We start from the raw sequence: 15,604 nt of genomic DNA, 5'->3' as shown, positions 1-15,604 counted from the left end.
GCTAATTTAAGGCTACTAAACACGAGTAAGATAAGAAAGTCTGTCCTCGGAGTGGCCTGATGAACTTATATTATATTGTTTTGTTTTTTAACAGTTTTACAAGAGTTCACAGTCTTATCGAAAAAAGTTTTTTGATTTTTTTCTCCCTCTCCTTTTTAGTACATCTTCCCATGCTATATACTATAATCTTGGTGTCATCTCTACCATACACGTGTAGGTTAGATTCAGGGAACTCTTTCTTGTCCCATCCAACACCTCCCAGAACCATCAACTAATAGCTGTAAGGTTGCTTGACCGCTGTTCAGGCATCACCTCCACATTAATGCAGCCAGAGAGTTGGTTGGGAGGCATTTAATGTGGAGGTAGCAGCTTTTTGAAGATATTTGCTGCCCTTCCCCTTTCTTACCCCTTGTCCAACGTCCAACTCTTAGTTGAAATGTAATTTCCAAGAAAATCCATGATGATATGGCACTCTTACTGACCTCGGACTCTTGTTGCCGAGGTGGCTTTTCTCCTCGAACCTTCGTTGGACTTATCTCATATTATCTCTACTCTTCTCTTTACTCCATTTCCCTTATAATCTTATCTGGATATCCTCGATAGTCTAATGTCCTCGGATTGGGCCATAGGCCCAGTTAGTACAGCCTTAACAGTACCTCTTGATTAACTGGCCCCCACATTAGGAATTGGAATTAAAATTTGAATGATAAATGGCTAAAAAGTAGTTTTAAATGGATTTTAATTTCTTTTAAATTGAATGAAGTTAATGAAGGTTAGCACAAGAATTTTTTTATTTTATTTTATTTTTATATAGCATAAATTCTTAGCACAAAATTGGAGTGAATTTAAAGTCTAAAAGAATGCTACAATACCCGCACTTTTTGTGTGTGTGTGTGTTGGTATGGTACCTGCTAGGAACATGGTTACACATGATAAAAAATTTGTTATACCATCTATTAGTAACTCATTTTACAATGAATAATAAATTTATAATTTTCTAGTTATTTTATTTTATTATTTCATGTAAGACCATTAATATGTGATAAGGTCAAGTAAGATAATATTTACGTCAAATCAGGCAACAGGCTATCCGACTTTGTCACATCATACGATAACCAAATCTTTTTGTCATTTTGGACAATTAAAATATGATCAACATAAAATAATAATTCTACCATATTCGTTAAAACGTCACTACAGATTTAATAGTAACTCTAAGTTGAATGGTACCCTAAAATTATTGAAGGCCATTGAAGGTATAGGATCATACCCTAGTGTGAATTAGCTTAATTTTTTTAAGCTACAATCTTTAATTAATTGGAGGTTCACTATTTTCAATCCATTATAATAAAACACAAAAATTGTTGTGTTTTGTCATGATTAATAATCTCAGCCTAACAAGTTGAGTGTGGGGGGATGTGGAAGTTGATGTTAAATGCATGGAATCAGAATTATTCAGAAACAAAATTAGACAATTAAATAAGTAACAAGTGCAAACGCCAAAAAAAAAAAAATTTTAAAAAGAAAACATCGTCAGGTATAGTGCTCTAGATTTCGGCATTATGATTCGTCTGATTCGAATGGACAAGAAACGCAAGTTGGCTATTCGTAGCCGTAGACGTGGTTCCAAACTTAACCCTGCTGCTCAGCGAACCTGTGGGCCTCATTTGCATGTTGTGTCCATATTTATATATGCTATTTTTGTTTTTAATTATTCGATCATCACACTCGAATAATTAGGAATTGAGTCTTATGGGCTTGTTTGGTAATGCTGTTTTAGTAATGTTATTTGTATTTTTTTAAAAATACGTGTGGATAAAAAAGTGTGAAAATATGTGTAATATTGTTTAAACACTGAAAACTGTTATTCAAAATACACTACCAAACAGCCCTAATGTCTTTAACGAAAATTCTTAGAATTTCAGTTCAATTATAAGACTCTTGGTCTATATTAATATATGTTAAATCTTAAAGCTATTATCAATTTTATAATTAAAATTAAATATTGAAAAAAACTAAATCTTCATTTTTTTTTTAGTTTGGGTTGTTTTCATTTTAGCTTTTTATATTTCAAAATTTTCAGATTTGCTTTCATATATATTGGCTTTTTACGTTTCAAATTTTCATTGGCCTTTTATGTTTGATTCAATTTTGAATTTTCTGTTTGGTCCTTTAAATTTTAAAATTTTCATTTTTATGAAGGGTTGAAATGAATATTCAAAATGAAAATTTTTAAATGAAAAGTGATAAAAAAAAAAATCAAACATAAGGGGCCAAAATAAATTTTTTTTACATATAAAGGTCTAAATAAAATAAAAACAACCCCAAATTTTAAAGGCAAAAAGTGCATTTTTTATTATAAAATTTATAAATTTATATGGAAATAAATATTGAGAAATGTTTTAATAAAAAGATATTGAGAAACATTAATCTTAAAATTACTGATAGAAATTTACAAACATATAAGAAAATTGTAAGGGCACGTTTTGCTCTCCAAAACACAAGTAAAAAGGGACAAAGGCCTAAAGAGCTCAAAACAATGAATTTGTAGAGAGTGGACTAGAAATTGAATTCCAATGAGTTGGACAACAATCACAGTAGGCTAAGTGATGTTTGAAAGTATAAATAAGCAGTTTAGTGCAAGGAAAATCCTCTTCGGCAAAGTCCGAGGAAGATAGTTCTTATGTATTTCTTTGGATTTAAACACAATTACAGTTCTTGAGAGTACAGTGATTTTTCTACAGATTATCTTCTGATCCCTTGTAATGAAGTCTTTCTTCTTTATATTCTCCTTCTTTACTCCATCTCAACACTCCACGTATAGATCAGATTGCTGGCCTTCATACTTGTCCCATCAGCACTTTCTTGAAGTCTTTGTGGGTAGTTGTAAGGCTAAATGTTACTGTTCAGGTATCACTTCCACATTAACACGGCAGGGAGTTAGTTGCAGAGCATTCAATGCAATGGGAGCAACTTTCTCCTTAGATATTTCTCAGCTCTCCTTTATCTTATCCCCTTTTGATGCTTATCCTTATCAGTATGATTGTCTGGTGCCTTGTTCTTGATGAAAGGTTGGACCTTTAACCTCTACTCTGCTTAGCCAATGAGGTTTTTCTCCTCGGACTACACTCCTAATCCCTCATGACCAGAATTCTTCCATGGACTACTAACTCGTATGCCCCTGTTAGTGTTTACCTGTCCTCGGACGATTTAATGCCCTCGAACACAATCCACGGCCCAATATCCATTTCTGGATCCTTTATCCCTACAAAAATAAATATGATTAGTGTCAAAATAACATCAGAAATTAAAATTTTTAACTATTTTCCATTTTTTTTAAGAAGTTGTTATATCAATTTATAAAATTTATGTAATAAAATTGTAGTAACCCTATCACTTATTCAAGTTTTTTGTTTTTGTTTTTTCTATCAAATCTCAAACCAAGTTGGCTTGAACACACTCAGAACTATAATAAAATTCCAACAAAATAATGATGACAACAATATAATAGCCACTGAAAAGAGTATTTTTTTAGCTGCTGCGAGATAAAATATATTTCCTTTGTCTTTCCTAGAAAAATTATCTAAGACTACTGTTTATTCTTATTTTTATAAAACAATAGAATTTGAGACTTTCCATCTGAATATTCCTTACAAAATTATTCCCGTGACTAATCAATTCCATAACTCTGCAAAGATAAAATGTAGTGATGGACATAGGCATCGTGACAAAGAGATATTGTAACTTACGGGTGTTAAGTTCAACCTAACCAAGAAGGACAGATGCTATAGGTATTTTCATAATGTTTGATGTGCGACCAACCTCCGATGCTTGTGAACCCTAAGGAAGAACAATTCATAGGGTAGGAAAATTGGTTGAAGATTAAATTGATTGATGCTGATGAGGTTATTTTGTTTGAATCTTTCAATCTCTCCCACTAAAATTAAATTTACACATTTAAGAAAAGAAGAATAAAACAAAACCTTGAGGATCCATGTTCTTTTAATTAGTTGATAAGGTTTTTTTTTTTAAGATTTGAGAGACTCAAGAAAAACTAGGTATATGCTATTGCTTGTGAATTATAATGAAGAATGATTTCTAGTGTGAAATAATTAGCTGTTCACTCTCTCCCTTGATATCAAATTTACTCATAAAATCAAAAGAAAACCTTGAGGAAGGTCATTTCATCAAGTTAATATAATTTTTCTTAAGATATGAATTTTTCTTTATATCATTAATACACTCTATTCCTTGTGTGTGTGTTTGCTTCTTAAAAAAAATGGTTGGAAATTACGTTTCTTCAAGCTTGTGTGTGTGTTTGCTTCTTAAAAAAAATGGTTGGAAATAACGTTTCTTCAAGCAAAGTTTGTTGGATAAAATATATCAACTATCTTCCACATCAAATTTACTCATCCAAAACAAAACAAAACCTTGAACAGAATATTCTTTCATTATATATGTTAATATAAATTTTAATGGACAAACAACTTTGAAAATCTGGGGGCACAGCTTTGAGAATCTTTAGCGCAAAACTAGGTTTAATCTAGGGAATATGCTATTTTATGATGTGCTTTTTTGCTGAAAATTTTTATGTTTTAATTGATGTTATTATGGATATGGCCCTCCCAATAAACATGTTCAAAGAATCAAAGTGTAATATATTTTGTACGTTTTAAGACCCCTTAAAACACAACCAAAATAACCTAGTTAATTAGCCAAGTGATTACTTAGTCCAAATTTCAGATCTAGGTTAATACAATCATATAATCATATCAATATAAAGTGTGGAATATAAAAAACACAAAGATATGATGACCCAGGAAACCACACCGATAAAACTTGGGGAGGATTTAACCTAGCTATCCTCAAGGTAAAAAGCAAATCCACTATAAAAGAATTGAAGTTTGTACAATAGAACTTAGACCACTAATATTCTATTGCCACTCACCAATAAAAAACTTACTGACACGACCACGTGCAAGCTCCGAGACCACGGACTCCTTCTTTCTTGGATTTTGCAAAACAAAAACACCCATGTTTGTGACTTTAAGATCCCACTCAAAGGTTTAACAACACAAACTCTCATTTTTGTGACTCCAAGACCACCCTTGAATGTTTAGATCATCAGCACCTTTGATGACTAGAGAATGCAGCAACTTCTACAACACTGGATCTTGAGATTCTTCAAGTAATAACACCGGTAGAAAAATATGAGAAAGTTTTTTAGGAACAAAACCCTAAAATACAAAAGAGGCACACTCTTCTCTCTCTAGAAAGCCTCATAAAAACATGCTTAGAGTTTCCTTTATATACTAGGAGAAGTAGATCTAAAACCCTAATCCTTAATGGGCTTGAACTATTGTTTGGATTTACTTAAAATTCTACAAATACAACTTTCGATTGGTCGAGCCTGTCTTTCGATCAATCGAATCAGGCAGATTATGAAATCTTCTTCCTGCAGCTTGTATGTTCTTGAATCTTGACTTGAATTACCTTGAGCATTGTTTAATAATATCTATAGATTCTAAGATCTATATCTAGATAAGTTTGTGTTCACGATTTTTCAATTGTTCTAAAAATTTAGAACCTAACATATTTTAATCCAGCAACAAAAAAAAAAAAAAAAAAAAAAAGGTTTTATTATATCTTAATTCACAAATGTGAAAATATTTTATGAACATCAATTTTTGTCAAAACAAATGCAACTTTCATATATATATATATATATATATATATTTTTTTTTTTTTTTGTTTTGTTTTAAGAATTCTACAAAAGGCCTAGAGTTTATGCAATGTTACATGTTAGATTTTAAGACTTTAGAAACTAAATGTATTAGAACTTCAATGTGTAATGTGCTAAATGTATTAGAACTTCAATGTGTAATGTGTTGGCAAACCACGATCAAAACTTAGAATCTAGATTTAGACTGCTCAAAGTGTGTTTATGTGTAAAGTTGGAATCGAGTAATTGCAGAATTTACTGGACTAAATCTGCAAGGCTCGATCGATCGAACCTTGTGTAGATTGTTTTTTCTGCAAAATTTCCAACTCAGCCCAAGCCTATATGAGTCATATGACGTGTAAGGTTTTATATTTTCCTTCAAATATAAAAGGAAAAACCTTAGCCACGTTTTAGAGGTTGTTGATATGCTGTGTGTGTGAATATCTTGTGAGATCTAGAAGTGTTTACCATTATACACATTTAGGGTTATCAAAATTAAGATTGATGTCGAGAACTTGGTGATCTCTTCAGTTGTTGTTTTAAGAGCTTAAAGAAACCTTTGAGTAGAGTCTCAAAGTCACAAGGGGAAGAACTTATGGGTACTGTGGATCAGGGAAAGAAGTAGTCGATGGATTCAGAGCTGTCACGTGGTCGTGGTAGTAAGTTTTCTACTCAAGATAGCAATAGGATGTTAGTGGTCTAAGTTTTATTGTAAAACTTCAATTCTTTCATAGTGGATTTGTTTTACTTTGAGGATAGCAAGGTTAAATCCTCCTTAGATTTTTTATCAGTTGGTTTTCTAGGGTTATCATATTGTTGTATTCTTTATATTTTCGCATTATTTACATGATATGATTTACTTTTGTTAACCTAGATCTGTATAATTTATCTAAGTAATCACTTGGTAAAATAACTAGCTTAAACAACTTGTGTTTTAAGAGGTCTAAAAACGTACATTACAAATTATGTTATGGGTTTTTTATTTTGTCAAACAAAGTCTCAAATTTATATGATCGTTTCAATTCAAAATCTCTATCCCTAGTTGTTAATCATTTCCATTATTTGGGTATGGAGTAGAGAAAAGTGAAAATCCATTAATTAAACTCCACATTTCAGCTAGGACTAAACAAGTTAATTTGGAAGCCATTTAACAGAGAGTGCAGACAAAGAAAGTGATGATAAAAAATAAAATCTAATTACCTACTGAAACACAATTTTATCTACGTACAGTTTCTCATTTTCCTCTGCTCTATTATAATTCAAAATAACAAAAATGAATAATGGAGATAAACAATGAGAATGAATTAAAATATTTTCAATAATTTGAAAGATAAAATTAATAACTTAGGAGTAGGACCTTTTTTTTTTTTTTTTTTTGAGGAACTCTTAGGAGTAGGACCTAATTTAATATTGGCTATACATTTTGGGCTACATATCTATAAAAGAACTAGGACTGAACTAAAAACCCGGCCTACAAATATATAGAGGACACTTTTTATGATGGCCGGCAATGTGTCCAATCCAGCTATTTCCTATATCCATTCGAAAGAGATCACGTTTTTGTAATTTTTTATACACTTTCTATCACAAACTAATTAAATGACAATTATATAATTTCCTAACTCTATGATCAAGTATAAGAATTAAAAAAGTAAGCAAACAGATCTTTCTTTTGGTATTGTTTTGGGTACGTACTATAAACAGAAATTCTTCCTTTAAACATGTTTACTTCATTTCTTTGTTTCTTTCTTTTCTTTTCTTTTTTAAATTTATTTATTTATTGCAAAAATATACACATTGGGAGTCCAACATCTATTTTAGTGTTTTATTTATTTTTAATTAAAAATAATAATACAAAAAGAGAGAGTCCACACGTCCTAACTTCTAGACTTTTAGACAAGGAACCTACGTAAGAAGAGAAAAGAATATTAGAGTTCCATCCAATTTAGAATATGTGGCCCATAATCAGCAACTACTTCATTGTTTATTCATTACTCATTTATAGTTTTTAAGAGTTTTGTTACTCAACTGACACATTTTAATATTAAAATTAAAGACATCAAGGGTTAAATCTACTCTTCCCAACGTACCGAATTATGATATATATATATATATATATATATATACACACACATCCATTGGCAGTGCAGCATAACACCCTATTGGGCTGGACCGTTTAATCATTTTAGACAATATCTTAGCCTGACCCTTTTTAATTGAGATTGGACCTCATGGCTCCGCTAAAAAAAATGCTGCTTTTTGGGACTTGGTATGGCCCAACGGGCTCAGAGAGGAGCTTGATCCAGTGCTGACAGTTGACAACAACGATTTTTCCTTATACCTTTTATTGCATGAATTTTTGTTATTATTTATTTTTTATTAAAAAAGTCACTAGTTCATGAAGTAAGGCCGTAATAACTCTAGAGAGGCACACTGCAACGCTTAATAGTTGTGACTGTCCAATTCATTATTGAGTTAATAAGTAATAATAATAAAATAAAAGTAGTTGACAGGACCAGCTGTGTGCGATCTAAGACCTCCGTATTTTTATTCTGCTTGGCTTTAAAGTCTCTATTCCAATCTTGAAAAACCTGTATGTACTATTTTCTCACTTGTCAATCTAAATCATAGACTTTCTTATGGCCAATAAAGAAAATAACATAATCATATAAAATTATGCTTCGGGTTTCTGTAAAATGTACACAAATCAGAGGCTAATAAGTATCCTAGCAAAGAAATGTGTAGAAAAGTTCTATTTAAGTATTAACTCAAATTTGGTGTTGACATTCTCAAGAAAAGGAAAAAATATCCTCTTCATTTCACTTAAAATTTTGAGTTAATTATTTCACACTTAAGAGCATCCGCATTAGAGGATGCAAAAAAATTTTCATTTTGCACATCTAAAACTTACTTTTTCTATTTTATACTTTCACTTTTACAAAATACCCACATCAGTTTGTCTATTATACACATTTATTCAAATAAAATATTCATTTCTTTTAAGACTGTCATCTCTCTCACAGACCCAACACAACCCACACAGCCACCACTCCACCACTCACCACAAACCCATTGGAAAAAAATCAGAACCACATCATCACACCTAAATCGGAACAAGCACATACCCATACCCAAATTGGAATAAATCACAATCATACCCAAACCGGAACAACTACACCTATACCACCGAACCAACCAACTAGCCACCACCACTGAAAATTTGAACAACACCACCCTCAGACCTCAAACTTTGATCTTCGATGCTATAGCTACTAACAGAAACACTTCCAAAGCACAGGTCCGAAGAGTAATGCTTGACCCATTGTCGCTGTAGAATCGGATCCTAATAAAAACACCACCAAACGCCTCATCGTCACTGTAGCTACTGTTGCTTCATCGATCTCCAAAGATGCCCATGATCTGACCCAAACGACCAATCCAAACACCACCAACCCGACCCAAACGACAACCACAACCACAAAGTACAGAAAGAAGCGAGATTCAGAGAGGCACTGAGGGAGAAGAGAGAAGAGAGATCAATGGCGGTGGCGATCAGCGGAAGCTAGAGGAAGAAAGATTGATGAAATGAGAGAAAGAGAGAGTTGTACACTTGAGAGAGTCTCTGATGAAATGAGAAAAAGAGAGGGAGGTGAGTCAAGTACAGAGAGGAGAGAGAAAAAATTATTAAGATATTAAATACACGTGCTTCAGTAATCGTGCATATTTGTATGGTTACTGTAGTAATTGTGTATTTATACACAAGTTTATACCCATTGATGTGGGTTTTTTTTTGCTCAAAATGTGTAAAATTATTTACTTTTTCCATTTTGCACATTTATGCACGTATTGATGGGGATGCTCTTAAAGATTTTATTTTTATTTTTTTGTATATAATATTGTACAAAGTGTCAAGTTATTTAGAATTTTAAATAACGTAGAACTGAATATACCTTTTGATATGTAATATATAATCTAAATGATGAAAGTATTCATTCTATTAATTAGGTGGCAAAACGAGAATACACATCATCTTTGAAGGTTTCTTTAGACAGTACTCCATCCATGAATGTGTAACTTATAAAATCAAGATTTTGTTTTTTAGATATGATATTGTAAAAAAGTGTCAAGCTATTTAAAATTTTAAATTATGTAGCACTGAATATACCTTTCGACATGTAATATATAATCTAAATCATGAAAGGATTCATTCCATTTGGTGGCAAAACAAGAATACACATCATCTTTGAAGGTTTATTCACGCAACACTCTATCTATGAATGTGTAACTTATAAAATTAAGATTTTATTTTTTGGATATGATATTGTATAAAGTGTCAAGTTATTTAAAATTTTAAATCATGTAGCATTGAATATACATTTTGATATGTAACATATAATATAAATCATGAAAGGATTGTGGCAAAACGAGATTACACTTCATCTTTGAAGGTTTCTTTAGGCAGTACTCCATCCATGAATGTGTAACTTATATAAAGAGAATATATATAGCTTTTTTTCTATTGTCTAGGCATAATTATAATTTTGTACAAGGATTAATTAGCTAGGGGAGGTATCTCATAAGGATATCACAAAAAGTATTGATAGTGGATTTGTCAAAATTCACATCCAATAAAAAAATATTGAGTGGAGTTGTTATCTTATTCTATCCCATCCTCAATAAATCACACTTACATTACGTTAATTCCTAAAGTTAAAAGTCCAACTAAAGTTTTAGAATTTAGACTCATTGCTCTATGTAACACTATTTATAAGATTGTGTCAAAAGTTATTGCAAATAGGTTCAAAAAAGTCCTTCCCCATATCATCTTCAAATCCCAAAGCGCGTTTCAAATTAATAAGGCTATCTCAGATAATATTTTGATAGCATTTGAGATGCCCCATCACATGAAGATTCAAAAGTCCAAAAAAGCAAACTTTATGACACCGAAGCTGGATATGAGCAAAGCATACGATAGAGTGGAGTGGCGATTCTTGATGGACATAATGAGAAAAATGGGTTTTTGTGAGATGTGGACAAAACTCATTTTTAATTGCATTAGCACAGCCTCCTATTCAATCTTGGTGAACGGTGAACCGAAAGGAAACATAATCCCAACACGTGGAATCCGACAAGGCGACCCTCTCTCCCCGTATTTATTCTTATTGTGTTTTGAATAGAATGTTGCAAAGGGCAGCCCAAGAAAACCAAATTCGAGGTTATTCATTGTGCAAAAGAGGTCCCAAAGTTACTCACCTCTTTTTTGCAAATGACAACTTGTTATTTTGTCGGGCAAGATTGACGGAGCTAGAAGCAATTCAAGGCATCTTGGCGGTGTATGAACAAGCCTTGAGGCAACAAATTAGCCGAGTAAAAACCACTCTCTTTTTTAGTAAGGCTGTTGCCAAGGAGACAAAGGAAGAGATCATTAATTTTTTAGGAGTGTTGGAAATAAAGGAGTATGAGAAATATCTTGGGTTACCGGGGTAGTTGGAAGGAAGAAGAAAGCAAGTCTCAACTACATAAAAGAAAGGGTGTGGAGCAAACTACAAGGATGGAAAGAGAGATTACGTTCCCAAGCTAGAAGAGAGGTGCTCTTAAAAGCAGTAGTGCAGGCCATACCTACCTATGCAATGAGTTGCTTCAAGTTGTCAGTGGGTTTATGCCATGATATTGAAACGCTCATTCGGAAATTCTGGTGGGGGGAGTGTGGAGATCGCAGGAAAATACATTGGAAAAATTGGGGGACACTATGTAAGCACAAATTTGAGGGAGGGTTGAGTTTTAAGGATTTGGTCAAGTTTAATGAGGCGATGTTGGCCAAACGAGTGTGGAGGCTGCATACTTACAGATTGTCGCCGTTTTATAGAGTGTTCAGTACCAAATTTTTTCCTACTGGTTCGGTGTTTACAGCAAAAAAATCCCAAGGGTCTTACGCATGGCAAAGCATATGGAAGGCAAGGAAGGTGATCGAGAAAGGAATGCAGTGGAGAGTTGGGGATGAGAAGCACATTCGGTTGTTTTATGACAACTGGATACCAGGTCAGTTTCCAACAAAAGCTATTTCCAGCAACATAGAAGCACTCAGTGAAGCAACGGTCTCCTCCATGATTAACCTGGAATCAAAATAGTGGAATATCGAGAAGTTTCAAAATGGGGTGGCTCCTTTTTTTATACATAAAATTATGTCCATACCGATTTGGAAAACAGTCCAAGACGATGTGATAATCTGGCCACGTAGCAAGGACGGATCATACACGGTTAGAACAGGTTATCAGCTCCTCTATGAGTTTGAAAATTCTAACGAAGCGACGAGCTCAAACCCAGCAAGTTCGAAGGCTTTTTGGAATCGTATTTGGAAGTTAAACATTCCAAATAAAATGAGGTTTTTTTGCTGGAGAGCCTATTTTGAAGCCTTACCAACGCTACATAATTTATTCCGTCATAAGGTGGTGGACTCTTAAGTTTGTATCTCGTGTGGACAGCATGTAGAAACGACCATTCATGCCCTTTGGGACTGCACTACCATCCAACCAGCATGGGGCCTTCATTTTCAGGCTATACGAAATGCAGAGCAAGGTGTTTCGACCTTCTCGGATCTGGTTCGCATGATAGAAGTACAACATGAGAACCAGGAGCTGTTTGTGATGGTGGCTTGGTACATTTGGCTTCTAAGGAACAAAAACAGAGTCAATGAACCGTGCACCCCTATTGGTAAGATATGTGAAGCAGCCCAAAACACTCTCTTTGAGTTTCAGTCCAAGGCAACACCGAAGCAACCCAAAGCAATTCCTTATAAAGTGAAATGGAGACCATCGATATCAGATTTCTATAAGGCTAATTATGATGGAGCTTTGTTGGAGGAATCGGGTGAAGCAGGGCTAGGAGTTGTGATAAGGAATGAAAAAGGGGAAGTGATGGGATCTTTAGCTGAAAAAAATCAATAAGCCAGATAGTGTGGAAGTCTTAGAGGCCTTGGCAGCTAGGCGAGCTGTGCTATTTGCTGTAGAATTGGGCCTACAACGGGTTGTCTTTGAGGGTGATTCTGAAACAGTATTCAAGGCACTATCTGGAGCTACCTCAGACCGCTCTTGTATAGGGCACATCATAAAAGATTTCAAGTCTATTTCAAGTTTGTTTCAAGCCCACTTCTTCTCTCATACTAGGCAGCAGGGCAACGCTGTGGCTCATGCATTAGCCAAAAGAGCAAGGAATTATTTTCCCCTTTTAGTTTGGATGGAGTCAGTGCCATCAAACATTGCTTATTTAGTTCACATTGATGTAATCCCTTAAGTTTTTGCATTAATAAAGTTATATATTTCTTCTCCAAAAAAAAAGTTTGTTGCTAAAGTTTGTCCAAAATGTAATTATATTGGGCCAAAAAAAAAAAAATTAGGATAGTCACAAATTTTTTTTAAGAATAAAAAAATTATCAATTTTTTAAAATTTATATATAATAATAATAATAATAATAATAATAATAATAATTTTTCCAAGTCAAGGTAATTCTGTGACCACCTGAATCCAATGTGGAGCTGGCCCCTTACATGGTCAATATTTTTGACAATTGAAAATAAAGTCATCAACTTGCAGCCAAAAAAAAAAAAAAAACTCTAATGTGTACCATTCTCTTGTATTTATATATTTATTTTGATATATACCATTCTCATTAAACCAACGGAAATAGTCCATTGGAATCTACAATAGTACAATCTGCATGTATCCTTTGAGTAGGGGGAAAGAGGAGGTTGATCTATTTAACAAGCAAACAAATAGTGACAGATAATTAATATGGTAGGGGGAAAGAGGAGGTTGATCTATTATTTAACAAGCAAACAAATAGTGACAGATAATTAATTGCATATTAATTATCTGATAGATTTACAATGAATATTATGTTAAATAGATTGAAGTAAAAAAAAAAAAAAAAAAAATCCTCTGAGAGCTATAAGAACCTTGACTTTCAAATCGAGTTGAGCAGCATATACAAATTTGAACCTACGATTTGGCATTGATGAGAAGCCGTTCAAGACTTTATATATAAATAATTGCTTAAAATAAATAAACTGTTTAAAGAGGAGCTCTTTTTTAGATTTTAATCATGTTAGACAAAATCCAATTATAAATTTTTTTTGAAGTGTAGCCGCCTGTCAAGTTTGTCCAAAAATAGGTGAGTTTCAGTTAGCTTAACAGATAAAATCTCCTATTATCAAATAACAAATTTGAGGTTTGATCTTCACCTACACTAAAAATTAAAAAAACAATTATTAAGAACAAATGTCATATGTTTAAAACTCTCTTAACAAAAATAAAAAAGTTCGCCCAAAAATAATTCCTATCAAGATAGAAACACCTATTGTCTATATAATGCCTGCCTCTAGAATCAATTTTCTTTTGTAGAAGTATCAAAATTCAAAGTAAAACAATTTAGAAACTTGACTTATCCTTGCTTTTTTAGAGTGTGTTTGGATACCGCTTATTTTGTTAAAATTGAAAAATTATTACTGAAAGTACTGTAGTTAAAGGTAAAAGTTAGTTGAAATAGTATAATGGGGTTCATAAATAGTGTCAAAAAGTACAGTAGAACCCATTAATAGTAACAAAAATAAATTGAATAGTAAAATAATTTTCATTTTTCATCCTAACCCAAACACAGACTTAGTCATTGAGTTCATCCATCCAGAAAAAAAAAAAGTACCAAGAAACTCCTTAATTTGACGGGCATCAAGTTCTGTGCAATCATATCCGTACTAATTATGTGGTTCAAGATAATCTTGAATTCCTTATAATTGAATTCTTTGGATATGGGGTGGGTGTTGAAATAGACTGAGTGAGAATTACAGGAAAATCTTAAGCCAGGCTCAAGTTATCTTGATTTGATCAGAGGCTTAGAATTCAATAGATTGTCGTCAGCACAACAGATCGATATGTTGACTTTTGAATCCAACTAGGAATCCCAGTTACCACTTAGCATGCCCTAGAGCGGAAAATTCCTAGAAATCTCATATTATTTTACGGAAACTGAAAATTTTTTACTAAAAATAATATAGATAAAGATAAAAATTAGCTAAAATTATACAGTGAGACTCATAAATAATAGCAAAAATAAACTAAATAATAAAATATAAGTTGACAAAAATATTTTTTGCCAAACGGACACTAGATAAATTGAGATTGCGAAGGTATATGTTACATATATAATATGCATATAGCATGCATCTCACAGTATATAAGTTATAAAACTAAATGAGACAATCACATATTGTGAGGTTGTATATGTTACACCAGAACATATAGCATGCCTCTCACAATATGAAAATTCACAATTAAGTGAGAGTGGGACAACATGCTTAGAGTGGTAGAGTTAAGATTTAAGTTCAAGACGTAAATTTTATAATTGAGACACTCATACGCATGCACGCACATGTATAAAAACATATGTAAGCACTCTCGTGCATCAGTGCATGCACATATATATTTTTAAAAAGTATTTTCATATTCATTTAAATAATAAAAAAATCATTTATGTGAACACTACTTCACTATAGTTTAATGAAAAAAAAAAAAAAAAAAAAAAAGCCACAAACGAATAACATATTCATTATTTTATGTTTGTCTATTAAAGGCCTTTCACATGTTTATCTATATATGGGTTTTGCTAACAGTGAAAAAGTGATTAACTAGTTTTATTTATGTGAAAATAGTTATTGCTTATTAACAAATTTTTACGAAGCAATAAATATGAAATATTTTTTCCATCTAAAGAAGATAATAATCCACTAGAACTATACATTTATGCTAATATTATAATTATATTCTGAATGAGATAGTTTTTTTTATAAAAAAAATAAAAACAAAAAGTTAGAAGAAGAAGAAGAAGAGATA

Source organism: Quercus robur, chromosome 2 (assembly GCF_932294415.1).
Source record: "Quercus robur chromosome 2, dhQueRobu3.1, whole genome shotgun sequence".
In the NCBI taxonomy this organism is placed as follows: domain Eukaryota; kingdom Viridiplantae; phylum Streptophyta; class Magnoliopsida; order Fagales; family Fagaceae; genus Quercus; species Quercus robur.
This window is presented reverse-complemented; position numbering follows the sequence as displayed.